This window comes from Patella vulgata, chromosome 6, assembly GCF_932274485.2.
Source record: "Patella vulgata chromosome 6, xgPatVulg1.2, whole genome shotgun sequence".
NCBI classification, from domain to species: Eukaryota; Metazoa; Mollusca; class Gastropoda; family Patellidae; genus Patella; species Patella vulgata.
In genome coordinates, this window is record NC_065884.2 from 33,462,587 (window position 1) to 33,478,909 (window position 16,323).

At 36.1% G+C, this 16,323-nt stretch overlaps 1 protein-coding gene across 2 annotated transcripts in view; it reads left to right on the plus strand.

The window, feature by feature from the left end:
• LOC126825420 (phosphatidylinositol 4-phosphate 3-kinase C2 domain-containing subunit alpha) overlaps nt 1-16,323 on the plus strand; it is a 684,289-nt gene that overhangs the window by 182,553 nt on the left and 485,413 nt on the right. For both annotated transcript variants that reach the window (XR_008788423.1, XM_056101571.1), the window contains exon 7: nt 4,980-5,050. The gene's annotated coding sequence lies outside the window, so the exon portion shown is untranslated. The remainder of the gene's footprint in view (nt 1-4,979; nt 5,051-16,323) is intronic.

Consider the following 16,323-nt stretch of genomic DNA (forward strand, 5'->3'; position numbering starts at 1 on the left):
AAATTCTGAATGGATTATCTTGGAACTTGGTATACTTATTCCTTATACACTAAGGACGGCAACAATTTAGTCTGTAAATTGTTATATTACAGTCAAGGTGGGTTGGATGGCCTAGCGTTCTAGACTGTCACACTTCGACCTCCAACAGGCCGGTCAACCTGGCTTGCGGTTGTGGTTTCGATCCTGGAGAAAGGGGCGTCTTCTCAACCTTGTGGGTTTACTCCGGGTACCCCGGTTTCCTCCTACAGGAGGACCCCAGCGTGCGCAAAGATAATAAATATGAAAATAAGACAACTTGTCTGCGATATCACCTTTGGTGGAAGCAGACGTTAAAACACTAAGTAGACACACACACACATATTACAGTCATTGCAGCCATTTCATATTTCATTCTCTTCGTTTTGAAAAGTACCTTATCAATTAAAGCAGGAATGTGGTCGTATATTGCAGCGTTAGCGATGCTCTCGTTTCTTTTTATGCCCAAATCGATGATTCTAAACTTCTGGAGCATGAAGTCATATGGCCATACCAAAGGATAAAGCAATTTCAACAATGATCCGTAGACAGGAAGTAGTCGAAATAATATCCGATATGTTGACAACAACGCAAAAATGGATGCTTTGGGGAAAAACACAATTTTTCTTTTCTGTCCGATATCACCGGATTAAACCAATTAAGATAGCTTTGAGTCGAATGGACTATCGTGTGAAACCCAATTCATACAGATACGGTGATCCCGCAGGAAAATATGGCACACTGAAAATAAAATATTTTCTGATTTGAGATGTTTTTGGAAGTCTGTATCTTGAAAACTGCTCGAGTGAGTTTTCGTAAACTTTCTCTATTGGGAGTCCCCTCGGTAGTGTTGTGCACGAAGACATTCAATAGGACTTTGAAATAACTAGAATAGGAAAAAAAAGGGACTAAGAATCGAAAAAAGTCAAAAAACATTTTTAATTTTTGGAAAATTCTCTAGTATTTTTTTATTTTTACAGATTTTCAAAAAAAAGTTTATACATGTATATTGAGATAGCTGATCTAATGACGATTCTATTTATATATAATATGTTTTCAGGTATTGAAATTTAATTTTCGATATGTGACCAGCTACGGAATGCACACAATCTAATAATGAAATAAAGACAAAATAAGTGAAAATATTGATTGTAATCGAAATTAAGATTTTCAGAAAAATGGTTCTTTAAATATACAGAAAGTTAAAGGACAATATTGGTGCCAGTCATTATCACATATGTGATAAAGCTGGTTAAACACATTCCAAATATAATTTTATACAGAGATCATTGCTACGATAGCTGAGTAATACAGGTTTCCTGAGTCGGAAGTGATGAACGCCAAAGGAAAACATGAGTCATCTCTCTATATAACTGACTGATGTGACGAGTGATAACGGATCTACGGCCGAATTTCTGCTCACTAATAATTCCTTCGAAGACCAAAAGTTGATATATGGGACTGTAAGAGGATACCTGACAATTCAATAATGTAATTGAATGTCATTAGATAAGAGAACACTAGAAAAATAGAAATAGTCCGTACATTCCCTTGTTTATATTCATTCTATATCTTATAAAAACATGGTAATGCACAGACTTTTTCTGTTTTTCTTTCGTGTTCACTTATCTAGTGGCAGTCAATTCTTTTTATGAATTGTCAGATATCCTCTCACAATCTCATACAACAACTTTTGGTCTTCGAAGGAATTATTAGTGAGCCGAAATTCGCCCGTATATTCGTTATCACTCGTCACATCAGTCAGTTATATAGAGAGATGACTGATCGTGTTTTCCTTTGGCGTTCGTCACTTCCGATTCTGGAAAACTGTATTAATCAGCTATCGTAGCAATGATCTCTGTGTTAAAATTATATTTAGAATGTGTTATGACCCTTGATCACTTCAAAGAGTCTTGTGGACGCTCTAGAGGCTAAAGTTAATATCCGATTGACTTTAAATTTATACACAGTGTTTAAGGCCATGAGACGAAGACGCCTATTGATTTTCAGCGATTTACGATAATTAATGCCAGAGTTATGACCCTTGATCACTTTGAAAAAACTTGTGGACGCTCTTAAGGCCAAAGTTAATATCCGATTGACTTTAAATTTATACACCGTGTTAAAGGTCATGAGACAAAGAAGCCTATTGATTTTCAGCGATTTGAGATAATTACTGCCAGAGTTATGGCCCTTGATCACTTTGAAAAATCTTGTGGATGCTCTAGCGGCTAAAGTTAATATCCGATTGACATTAAATTTATACACAGAGTTTAAGGTCATGAAACAAAGAAGTCTATTCATTTTCAGTGATTTTCGATAATTACTGCCAGAGTTATGGCCCTTGATCACTTCAAAAAATCTTGTGGATGCTCTAGAGGCTAAAGTTAATATCTTATTGACTATAAATTTATACACAGTGTTTGAGGTCATGAGACGAAGAATCCTATTGATTTCCAATGATTTACGATAATACTGCCAAAGTTGTGGTCCTTGATCTCTTTGAGAAATCATGTGACGCTCTAGAGGCTAAAGTTATCATCTGATTGACTTCAGATTGATACACAGAGTTTAAAGTCTTGATATGAACAAGTAAATTTTTATGACTTGAACAGCTAAATCCATGATATTAAAAGTTTTGTATACTAAACGTTAGCATGGGGCAGAACTTTATAAAAGCCAAACAAATTCTAATGGTTTTCTTGTAATTACTTCATGAGTTGTTACTCTTAATCAGATTTTAATGTACAGTGCAATCTGTCACATCCGCCATCGTACGGGGTCGTTACAATATGTCGGATTACGCAGAGTGTCAGAATACCCAGTTTTCTCAAAACCGGAAAAATTGTAACTTAGAAAACCGGAAGTATTATTATAATGTAGCTTCGAAAATAGAACTTCGAATCACCAGAATGTTATTCCCTTTAAAAATGGTAAACCTTTCTGTACATTCCAAATTTTATTACATTACTTTTTATTTCATTTAACGTGCGTAGGCATTTTGAATAGGTCAAGTCTGTCATTAATTTATCTTCTTCGCCGTCTTCAGTTGATCGCACTCTTGTCTTTGCTATCACGTGTTCATTGATAATGGGCGTACTCGATTGAACGTTCTGGAATTGAATTATCTCAATCCCAAAAATATTGACAATCGAGTGAAAATGGGTACTTCGGGCTACAACGCATGCGTCGACTGGATATATAAATATCTCATTCAACCATGCAGCCGAAACCTGTTCGTCGTGTTTAATTACGTCACAATTTTACTCACACCACCTCCGTCGTCGGGACTGACAGAACTGTGACAGGACTGAATTCCGCGTCAATCGATTGCAATTCTGATAATTTGGGACGTTCGGACTGTGAATCGAGCATCATCACACGGTTCGAAGACATCCGTAGGGTGACCAAACTTATAGGTTATTCAGGTTCAATCGGCATGCGCAACGAATGTTTCCAACGGGTGCTAAGGGGTATCCGTGCTAGGAATATTTTTACGACTGTTAATTCGGGGGAAAATTCGTGGATATTCTTGAGTATTTATCACAACTGTCGTACAGGAGATTAAAATTATCAAAGTAATCAACAAAGACCCACGGTACCGAGTTTTAATCTCACAGATAATTGATTGGTGATTGCTTGTTAATCTTTTGTGGCTTCACACCCATCCAGTTTTAATCTCACGGATAATTGATCGGTAAGTCTTTGCTTCACACCCACCGATTGAAGGCCGGATTATACGGTGTCGATTCAATGGAAATCGTATGACGGGACGGCTGATTGATGTCGTAATCCAGAATGTACAGAGGTCGAATTACCCAGAGATTTTTTGGTTGAAGTAATAAGGAAATAAATCGGGACATGAAAATGGTGTCTGATGTAACAGAGTGCCGGAGTGATCAGAGGTCGGATGTGACAGAGTGCACTGTATTATGAATGTTTCATTACCGAAAAAAAGTAAAAATATGTGACAACACTTGTTGACTGCCAGGACGATTTAGCTGCTGTGGGCATATGTTTCGTTGCCTGGCAACCTATCTTTAAAATTTAAAATCAATATTTTTTTCAACTGATAAATTACTTACTATGTTTTGAAAATGTTAACTTTCTGTTTAAATCAACAGAAAAATGAAAAGAATACGGTCATATAGATATCACAAAATGGTTTCTAACTTGTTCAGTTCGGGAGAAATAGACAATTTTCTAAAAGTCACTTTTCAAGGTTTTTGGTCCATAAAAGTGTCAATTATTATACAATTCTCATAAATTTTTTACCATGTGATGCCTAATTGATGATTTCATAAAACTAATTTGACATTTTTATCATCACCAGAAGTAATTATCGAAACCACCCCAACGTGCACCATTCGTCCATCCCCCACCCCACCCCACCCCACCCTAACGAAATAGATTCGCCCCTTTTGACACTCCTTACTGTAAGGAATGGTTCCAGTCGCTTATTACTTCATAGTGCCACTTGAAGTTTCCACCTCTTTGTATCCCATTAAGTAGTCTTAGTAAGGAGACACAGAAACCACCCACTCGAAAGACGTACCATAGGTACAGTTCCCCATCCCCATGACACTCTGTACTCTAAGTGATGTTTCCAATGTCTTGTTTCACATCTTTAACCGGAGTATAATCTAGATTACTTCAAATGGTTCTCCAGGTGGCAAGTGACTGAAGTCTTTTTAAAGAGTAGTTCTTGGGGTGGAATGGGAACAAGAGCGGTAAATCTCTTTCTAGAGAACTTGTATGCTCTTTTGGCACTAAAACAGTGTCATAAGAGTTTTTTTTGTTGTACATCAATTTTGATATGATATTTGAATATTAAAATACACGACAGACTCTAAATATGCTTCCAAACGATGAGCTTCTAATTACGAAGATCTTGTATATGCATATATGTACATTGGTTGGTGCTTGCATAAATACTATTCCTTCTATTTTATCATTTATATTAGGTTGATGATGATATTCAGATGTTATATTTTCCTAAAGAATACATTAAAACAAATGAAGAAGCCGTTTCAAAGTAAGATTTTTTTATCTAAAGGATAACATGGATTAAGAACTAATAAGGGTAAAGATGCATATCATATACATGTACAGTACACCCATCTCAAAGGTTTCATGGAACACAGTATTACCATGTTTTCTATCAAGGAATTTCGTGATTTCCTGGGTGAATATCAAGTAACACTATTGACAACTCTGAATAGATTCAGTGTTTTAATCAAAACATGTCTGTACAAGTTTCTGGTCGTTTCTTTTACTGACACAAAGTTTGTAAAATATTTAGGGCCGTAATTGTCATAGGACAGTTACTGCTAACAGGAATTATACTTTGTTATGCTTTTTATACGCCCACATTGAAATGTGGTCGTATATTGTCGTCGCCCCTGTCCGTCCGTCGGTCTGCCGTCCACAATTGCTTGGGAACGCTCTAGAGGCTAAAGTTAATATACGATTGACTTTAAATTTATACACAGTGTTTAAGGTCATGAGACAAAGAAGCCTATTGATTTTCAGCGATTTCGGATAATTACTGCCAGAGTTATGGCCCTTGATCATTTTGGGAAAAATCTTGGGGATGTTCTAGAGACTAAAGTTAATATTCTATTGACTTTGAATTTATATGCAGCGTTTGGGGTCATGAGATGAAAAATTCTATTGATTTTCAACGATTTCCGATAATTACTGCCAATTATGGCTCTTGATCACTTTGAAAAATCTTGTGACGCTCTAGAGACTAAAGTTATCATTCGATTGTCTTCAGATTGATACACAGGGTTTAAGGTCTTGAGACAAACAAGTATGTTGATTTTCAATGAATTTTGATAACTTGAACAGCTAAATCCATGATATTAAATGTTTCGTATTGGGCAAAACTTTATGAAAACCAAACAAATTCTAGTGATTTTCTGATAATTACTTAATGAGTTGTTACTCCTAATCAGATTTTAGAGTATTATAAATGTTTTATTACCGAAAAAAGTAAAAATAAGCGACAACTCTTGTTGACTGCCCGGACGATTTAGCTGCTGTAGGCGTATGTTTCGTTGCCTGGCAACCTATCTTTCATAATTATATTGAACTGTTTGACGAGATTTGGTATACAGGGAGATGGCATTGTTGTGTTAATTCTGGTTTTAATTTTGAAACAGATGTTCAATTATTAACCACAAGATGTTCTATACAATTTGTTCAATGTCATGACTACCAAACTTGTGTAGAATCCGCGTCCAACAGGAATATGAAAACAGTGGATCGAGGAATCCAATACGGAAGTGGTCTTCACTAGATAAATATTAAAGTAAATAAACAAAAGAGACACTAACACTGTTTTCATAGTCAGATATAATTAGACCAACGTTTCGAAGAGGTACTCTCTTCTTCTTCAAGGTAATAAATAAAACATTTAAAAAGAATCTCTAAGGAAACAGAGATGACGTCATAGGGAACTATGACGAAGAGTGTGGAACCAGGAGCGCGTGAACAAGGGGGAAAGTCTAAAAAGTGCTGATGGGGAAGATGGTTTGAGGATTATTATTAATGCCTAGAGGTTCAAGAGTTTTAAGAGTTCTAATCCAAAATGTTTTTTTATTAAGAAGTGAATGAGTGGTGGCATTATGGAGCTGAACAAAGGCGGTGACTCGGAGATGGTCTATGCTATGATTAGGGGAGTTGAAGTGTCTGGCGATTGGGGAGTCTCCATGATTGTTGATATCAGATCTGTGTCCATATATCCGTTCTTTGAGTTTTTGTTGAGTTTCTCCGACGTATTGTTAGTTGCATTTGGTATAGGTGATTACATATATAATATTATAAGAGTTGCAGTCTAGATGTTTCCGAATTGCGAATTGTTTCTTAGTGCAGTTACTCGTAATAGTGTTGGTTTCGTGACAGTGCCGAGTACATGTAATACATTTTTTACTGCATTTGTAAAATCCCAGTGTCTCTGGAGTTTTAGGTAGTTTAGACTTGACCAATGTGTCGCCCAAGTTGCGAGGTCTTTTATACGCTACGATAGGAGGGTTGGGTATAACAGTCTTACAATGATTAGATATGTGAAGAATAGGCATGTATCTTTGTGTAATTTCTCCAATGTTTGGGAGTCTTGGATTGAAGGGAATAACAAATGGGATTCGGTTATTTTTCTTCTTTTGACGTTGTTGTAGAGCATCTGAGCGTGAGATTCTAGTAGCTTTCTTGATAGCATCAGTTATAACATTTCTTTTGTAACCACGTTTGCGCAGATAGTTGCATAGTTCATCATAGCGATTGTTGAGGAATACGGGTAATGAGCAGATTCGTCTGAGGCGAAAAGCGAGACTGTAAGGTAGACTACGTTTAGTATTGTGAGGGTGGCAAGATCCCCAATGTAGATATTGGTGAGTGTCAGTGAGAATAGATCAGTTTCTAAGCGGTCGATAATTTTGTGAATTGAAATGTCCAGGAAGCTAATGAGTCTCTTGAGTGGTTACATGTGAACTTGATAGTCGGGTGGGCGGATTTCATATATTCGATAAATTTGAGAAGTTTAGTTTCTCTGTGGCGCCAAATAAAAAATATATCATCTATGAAGCGTTTCCAAAAGTGTGGCTGTTCAAGAGGATTATAGTTCTGTAGAAACTCTTTTTCAAGACTGCCCATAAACAAACAAGCGTAGTTGGGGGCCATTCTTGTACCCATTGCTGTTCCATGTTGTTGTGTGTAGTGTGTGTCGTTAAATACAAAGTTGTTCAGAGTAAGTACAAGATGCATTAGTTTGCAGAGGAAGGTGGTCCGGTTTACTGTCAGCTGGTCTGCTCTCCAAAAATGCTTTACAGCTATCTATGCCTTCTTGATGAGGTATATTTGTATAAAGTGATTTAACATGGTACATAACAGATCTTCTTCGCCTAGTGGTTCTGTAGAGTTAATAACATCAATATGTCGTAAAAAATCAATATCATCTTTTACGAAGAATTGCAGACGAGGAACAAAGTTTTAAAAGTGAAAGTTCCGCGTCATTGGGGTTATAGCTCGAGTAGTTGATGACTGTGACTTCCGTATCTGTAAGGGTCTGTGAGTCAATGGTACGTTATTTGTTTAACAATTAGGATAGTACCGAGTTTTCAGTCGGTGACCATAATAAACATCAAAATTTAGTCCACAGTACACAGCTTGTCTATAAATCTGGAGTATGTTACACCGGATCGGTTATCTATCTATCTCTTGGCCGTTTAATTAACTTTTTGTTTTAAATTTAAAACATGGTGGTTATTTTTATACCCCCACATTTTCATGTGGACGTATATTGTCGTCGCCCCTGTCCGTCTGGACTTCGCCCACAATTGTTTATGGACACTCTACAGGTCACAATTCTTATCTGATTTTCACGAAACTTGAAATATAGGTTTATCTCCAAAAGACCTTGGTTGCTTTCGATATTGGCATGTATCGCTCTGAAACTTCATGGATTATGGCCCCTGATTGTACGAAAAATCGTGTTTTTAGCTTGTGGACCCTATAGAGGTCATAATTTTTATCCGATTTAAAAAAACATATTACTATATCACCGTTAAACCCTAAGGACGGCTGAGTTTGAATTTCGTGAATATCGGTCCAAAACTGACAGACAAAATGGCCGCCGTTCGTTCTCAAATATCGTAAAAATATGGTATATCAAGGTTGTGGACCCTATAGAGGTCACAATTAATTATAACCCAAAGATCTTGGTTCCTTTCGTTACTCGCTCATATCGGATCGTAACTTATTGAATTATGGCCCCTGATTGTACAAAAAATTGCGTTTTTAGCTTGTGGACCCTATAGATGTCATAATTTTTATCGGATCTAAAAAATCGGCCAAAAACTGACAGACAAAATGGCCATCTCTCGTTCTCAAATAGCGTAAAAAATATGGTATATCAAGGTTGTGGACCCTCTAGAGGTCACAGTTTTCTTCTAATTGTGATGAAACTTGAAATGTAAGTTTATAACTCTCGTGAGTTTAGGAAATAAATATTTGCTAGCTCTAAATATGCAGAACTATTTGAGACCAGAAAATAACCGAAACAACATTTTTATTTGTAGTCTTTATTTTCCAGACACTTTCCAGTAACTTGGTGTGAATTATTTTTAGGGTTAAGCTAAATATTACACCATAAGCAAGTCACAGCACACATCCCTCCTTACTTCAAAACTGTTACTGTTCCTAGGATTTCTTATACTTATACTAAACCCATTGCATCCAAAATATTTAATTACAGAAACGCATTATCTGACATCAATGCAAAAGACTTATATAATAACCCTCTACCATGTTCTTGCTCTACGTCGTCCTTCCATTACCCACCAGCTGGACATGTGGTCACTGGTGATTTGAACATAGTCCAGAATAATAAGCTACATGAAATTTTGTCCAAAGAACCCAAATACCGGGAACCGCAACCATTTTCATGGGATCAAAATTTCAAACTTATTATGGATGCCGTAGAGGACTACGCTAGATCATGTGCCAAGAGGAAAGATGTTATCTCAGATACTCTCTCTGATTGGACCAAGTCTATCAGTCGTTTACTTAAACGAAGAATATACATGCAACGTTTGTCAGTTGACACTAGGCCTAAGTCTATTTTCAATGATGTTAGCATTGTTGAAAATCTCAATGCCTTGCATGACAAGTATGTCATTGTTCCGGCTGACAAGGCGTCCAATAACATAGTGTTTATATGTAAATGACATTATTTTGACTGTCTGTTCAAAGAACTTAATTTCGGGAAACTAATCGACAGTGCTACATATAAACGATCTACTCTTAGTAAGGATGAAATTATATCCAATCACAAATCTGTACTCACTTCATTTGGTACTCCGTGTGGAGATACCTATACAGATTTGCCCTTGTTATATTGGATACCTAAACTACATAAAAATCCCTACAAGCAACGTTTTATAGCAGGTTCATCCCGTTGTTCCACAAAACCACTTTCAAAAGTATTGACATCTATACTAACGGCTGTTAAAGAGGGTATTCAAAAATACTGTATAAATCAAATGTGGATATTGAAAAATTCCAAAGAATTACTTGATGGTTTGCAATCTAGATCCCTTGCTTCAGTCTCATCTATTCAAACATTTGACTTTTCTACTTTGTACACTAAAATTCCCCATAGTAAATTAAAAGCCCGGTTGAAAGACATTATTCACAGTACTGCTAGATATCAATATTTAGTTGTAAATTACAATTCTACATATTTCGTTAAGAATCACAGTGATTCCAAAAACAAATTCACGGCCATCAAGATAATTCAGATGTTGGATTTTTTAATTGATAACATCTTTGTTGAATATGGGCACCAACTGTGCACCTTTGCTTGCTGATCTGTTTCTCTATTCGTACGAAGCCGATTACATACAGACGCTCGTAAAAACTAATAAACGATCAGTCAGACTTTTTATTTTCACTTATCGATATATCGATGACGTTTTATCACTTAATAATCCTAAATCTAGTGATTATGTAGAATTCATATATCCTGATGAACTCAAAATTAAAAACACCACTGACAGTGACAATTACGCTTCCTACTTGGATCTGCGTCTCGAAACTGTTGTCTTTGTGTGCTTACAACAACATTCACATTGTTAACGGTAGGTGTTATAGCGATTCAAACGGCGAATTTACCTGTATCCGATACAACGGAGCTAGCGTAGTCGATTACGTAATCGTCTCTTCAGAATTTTTCATAAATATTACAAACTTTCGTGTTGGTCTTCGTACGGAGTAAGACCACCTGCCATTGTTGTTTGATGTTAACTGCCAGATACTGCATGGGAATGAGACTGACCGTGATGACATTCAAACAACCCCTTATCATAAAATTAAATGGAATCAGAATGTGTCTAAACAGTTTATCCACAGGTTCACAATAGGATTTGATAAATTTAATACAGATTTTTCAGAGCAGCTACAGAGAAATGCGGATGATGCAGTCTTGTTTCTAGAACACCATATTAACAACTGTGTTGAACATAACCCTCCAGGTGACACTAAGGTAAAATATCAGAGGAAACAGCCTGTTTGGTTCAACCGGGAGTGTAATGATCTTAAAGCTATAAAGTATGATTGTCTTAATAAATTTAGACTCCGGAACACAGACCAATCTCTGTGTGTGTACAAGGAAGCAAAAAGTAAAATTAAAAACTTATGGAAACAGAAAAAGCATGAGCATACTCAAAATATTTATTCAGATCTGCTATTTGATAATCAAGACACGTCAAAATTCTGGAAAACTTTTAGAAATGTTAGAACAAGGTCATCATCTCTGTCGATAACACCATGACAATGGTTTCAATATTTTGAAAAATTACTAAATAATAATGCTGGTGATACCCATGATAGAGGTCATTATGACCTTGATTATGACGTTGATAGGAATAATGATGGGTATGAGGTATTAAATGAGCGGTATGAGGTATTAAATGAGCCTATCACTAAAGATGAGGTGTTCAGATGTATTCAGCAAATGAAGTCAGGGAAAGCCCTTGGACCAGGTGGGATCTGTATTGATTTAATTAAGTCATGTCCATTATTGTTCTCAGATATTTTGACAAATCTGTTCAACTTTGTATTTAATTCAGATTCATATTTTCCAAGTTCCTGGTCAAATGCTTTGATAGTTCCCTTACATAAGAAAGGTAGCAAATCTGTAACCAGTAATTAAAGGGGTATATCCCTATTAGATAATATTGGTAAAATTTATGCATCAGTTCTGAATTGTAGGTTAAAGGACTGGTCAGAGTGTTTTGATAAGTATTAGGAAGCGCAAGCTGGATACAGACCACAATAGTCAACTGTTGATCACATATTTACATTGAATGGCTTAATTGAGAAGTATCTTTCCAAATCTAAGGGCAGATTTTACTGCATGTTCGTGGACTTTTCTAAAGCTTTTGACTGCGTAAATCGGGACAAATTGATGAATTTACTTCTCAAGAAGGACATTCGAGGTAATATGCATAAAGCGCTATGCAATATGTATAAATCAGTGACCTCATCTGTCAAGTTAGGCAGTGAAACCACACCTTCTTTTGACTGTCATACTGGTGTCAGGCAGGGGTGTGTTTTAAGCCCAATCCTATTCTGCTTCTATATAAATCAGTTATTAGAATTGCTTGAGAAAAGTAATGTACGAGGAATATTCACTGTTAGTGACATGAATGATATTCTAGCTCTTTTATATGCAGACGACCTCAGTCTTGTGGCTGACACAATTGGTGACCTTCAAAAGAAAATCAATGTCTTAGAAAATTTTTGTGAGTACTCTGAACTGTCTGTAAATATTGATAAAACAAAAATTATTGTTTTCCGAAATGGGGGCATAATAAAGAAAAGTGAAAAGTGGTACTTTAAAGGGACAAAGGTTGATTGTGTCACATATTACAGTTACTTAGGTCTCTTGTTTTCTTCCAGGTTGCACTGGGGTAAATGTCTTCTGAACTTGTCACTTAAAGCCGAAAAAGCTCTTATTCCTATTAAGTCTTTCATTGCAAAAACAGGTCACCCCCATCCGAAGGTATCCTTTAAAATATTTGATGCTATAATCAAGCCGGTTCTACTGTACGGTTCACAGCTTTGGGGATTTCAGTACAGACCTGATATAGAACGTGTTCATACGAACTTTTGTAAGTTTGTGTTAGGTATACATAAATCTTCCACCAGTGCTGGAGCAGTAGGAGAATGTGGACAACATAGCCTCAGTGTTTATTACATACTGTCTTGTATAAAATATTGGTGCACTTTAATCAATATGAATATTGTGGTATTGGGATCCATTAAACCGGTCATCAATTCCGATGCTATCGGATTGAGCAAACTCGCTAAAGCCAAATAACCAACAGAGCCATTGTGCAGTTCACCCACACACCAGAAGGTCAAGGTCCTTTATTAACCGGAAATAACTCATACAAAAGAATGAACAAAAAGGAAATAACTCCAATATTGTTAGAGTAAACTAGTAATTATACGACAATATAGACCGTTATCCAAAACAGGTGTATCTAATGTTAAAAAATCTAGATTTTAATTTGGGCCGGGAAACATGGGTTACTCATTTGAGAATGATGTTATTCTCACTTGGTTTTAGTTTTATATTCTACTCTGAAAGTATTGGTAATGTAAGAAAATTTATACAATCAGTGAAATTAAGGCTTAAGGATATTGATATTCAAGATTGGTCAGCTAAGTTAATATCACATGATAGTCTTACTGAATACAGTAATTTTAAACTTGAGCTTAGACAAGAGCACTATTTATCTTGTAATGTGGGAATAAAGCTGAGGCGTAATATCACACGCTTAAACCTGTTACCACTCTCAGCAAATTTATTTAAAAGAGGTATTCTTAAGAACCAAGTATGTCCTTTATGTAATGAAGGGAATGAAATCTTATACCATTTTATGTTTACTTGTAACAATCTGACCAATTTAAGAGTTAAATACCTTCCACCAGACTGCATTAGAGATTATTATGATGTAAATCTTCTATATAAGTTATGCACTGTTAGAGATAGATCATTATTGATATCTATAGCACTGTATATAGAGGAGGTGTTGTGTTCTAGACAGGTATAGTTGTTATTCGTTATTAACTCCAGTGGCACTCCATCTTGTTATTACCTATTAATATATACATGTATATACTCAATAACAGAATAATAATATTTATTATATACATATATATATATGTATGTTATATTCTATGTACTATGGGTCTATGACCTTGTATCACTGAATAAAGTATTATTATTATTATTATTATTATTATCTGCGTCTCGATTTTGACAATTGCCATAAACTGAGTGTTAAATTGTACGATAAACGTGATGACTTTGACTTTCCAATTGTTAACTTTCCATTTATTAGTAGTAACATTCCAATATCACCAGCTTATGGAGTGATTGTGTCTCAGCTAATTCGTTACGTGAGAGCTTGTTCCTTTTATTCTGATTTTTTAAGTAGATCGAGGCATTTGTCATCTAAGCTTCAACTACAAGGATACATGCACACTAAACTTATTAAAACCTTTAAAAAGTTTTATGGCCGTCATATTGATTTGATTGGTGAATATAACGTGTCTCTCTCGGCTATTATTCTAGATATATTTAATTGACACATATACTATTACTATCTCCCTGATAATGTCTACTACATCATTAACACAGTTCATCGCGTGCATTTTGCATACCGATAGTTCATTGGCCAATCACGCTATTTTACCGACATTTCGCCTAATAGTTTGGATGCAGCTATGGCGGGTGTGGTGCCAGGTTGGGTAAGCTTACTCTTCCGGACTCCTGTTACCACTGTTTGTCGTGTATTTTGTACACGAGGAGCAGTCCATTTGCTGATTACACTATTTTGCTTTAATACACTATTTTGCCTATAACGTTTTTTAGGACTTCGAATTCTGTCTTATGGTTTGGATTGTTCGTACTTGGTTTTATTTTATTATATAATTATTTTGTAGAATACTTTCCTCTGTGGGCTTTCGAGACAGGGGGGGAACCGCGGGGCAGCTTCCCCCTAACTTTCGGACAATTTGACTTTTCGGGCAGACAGGTAAAGTGATAAAAAAATATTAGTTAGCAAAATAAGGTGCCCGAAATCTAATAAAACACTAGTTTCTGTTTTCTTTGAATTGAATACCACAAGTTGTACTGAATTTGCTATGGATTAAAACATTTTGTCTGGAGCCACTTTACTTTGTGATACATTTTTCGGGCATCGATTATTATTTGTGAATGCAGCTCGGCATAGAGTGGGATTTCGGTTACAAAACTACTGGACAACTTTGCTTAACTCACGGGTTAGAATAGCAGAAAAACGCATTTGCGGCGGTTAAATTTTCAAACAATTGATTGGTTGTTTGGGATTCAGATCAGCCGTCTAAGGTAGGCTATATTGGACCACATTGAAGTTGCTGGAAAATGCGTTTGCGAGTTAAATTTTTATACGCCCACATTTTCATGTGGACATATATTGTCGTCGCCCTTGTCCGTCCACAATTGTTTGTGAACAGTCTACAGGTCACAATTTTTATCCGATTTCAACGAAACATGAAATATAGGTTTATCACCCTAAGATCTCGGTTCCTTTCGATATTGGCATGTATCCGACTGTAACTTCATGGATCATGACCCCTAATTGTACGAAAAATCACGTTTTTAGCTTGTGAACACTGTAGAGGTCACAATTTTTATCCGATTTGGTTTAAACTTGATATGTATGCTTATAACCCAAAGATCTTGGTTTCTTTCGATATTCGCGCATATCGGAACGTAACTTCCTGAATTATAGCCCCTGATTGTACGAAAAATCGCGTTTTTAGCTTGTGGACCCAATAGAGGTCATAATTTTTATCCGATTTAAAAAAATGTATTATTATATCACCGTTACACCCCAAATAGCGTAAAAATGTGGTATATCAAGGTTGTGGACCTTTTTGAGGTCACAATTTTTATCCGATTTTGTTCAAACTTGAAATGTAAGTTTATAACACAAAGATCTCGGTTCCTGTCGATATTCGTGCATATCGGCCTGTAACTTCCTGAATTATGGCCCCTGATTGTACGAAAAATCACGTTTTTAGCTTGTGGACCCTATAGAGATCATAATTTTTATCTGATTTAAAAAAACGTATTATTATATCACGGTTAAACCCTAAGGACGGCTGAGTTCGAATTTCGTGAAAATCGGCCCAAAACTGACAGACAAAATGGCCGCCGTTCGTTCTCAAATAGCGTAAAAATATGGTATATCAAGGTTGTGGTCCCTATAGAGGTCATAATTTTTATCCGATTTAAAAGAACTGTATTATTATATCGCCGTTACACCCTAAGGACGACTGAGTTCAAATTTCGTGAAAATCGGCCCAAAACTGACAGACAAAATGGCCGCCCCTCGTACTCAAGTAGCGTAAAAATATGGTATATCAAGGTTGTGGACACTATAGAGGTCACAATTTTTATCCAATTTTGTTGAAACTTGAAATCTTAGTTTATAACCCAAAGATCTCGGTTCCTTTCGATAATCGCGCATATCGGACTGTAACTTCCTGAATTATGGCCCCTGATTGTACGAAAAATCGTTTTTTAGCTTGTGGACACTATAGAGGTCATAATGTTTATCTGATTTTAAAAATCGTATTATTATATCACCGTTACACCCTAAGGACGGCTGAGTTCGTATTTCGTGAAAATCAGCCCAAAACTGACAGACAAAATGGCCGCCCCTCGTTCTCAATTAGCGTAAAAATATG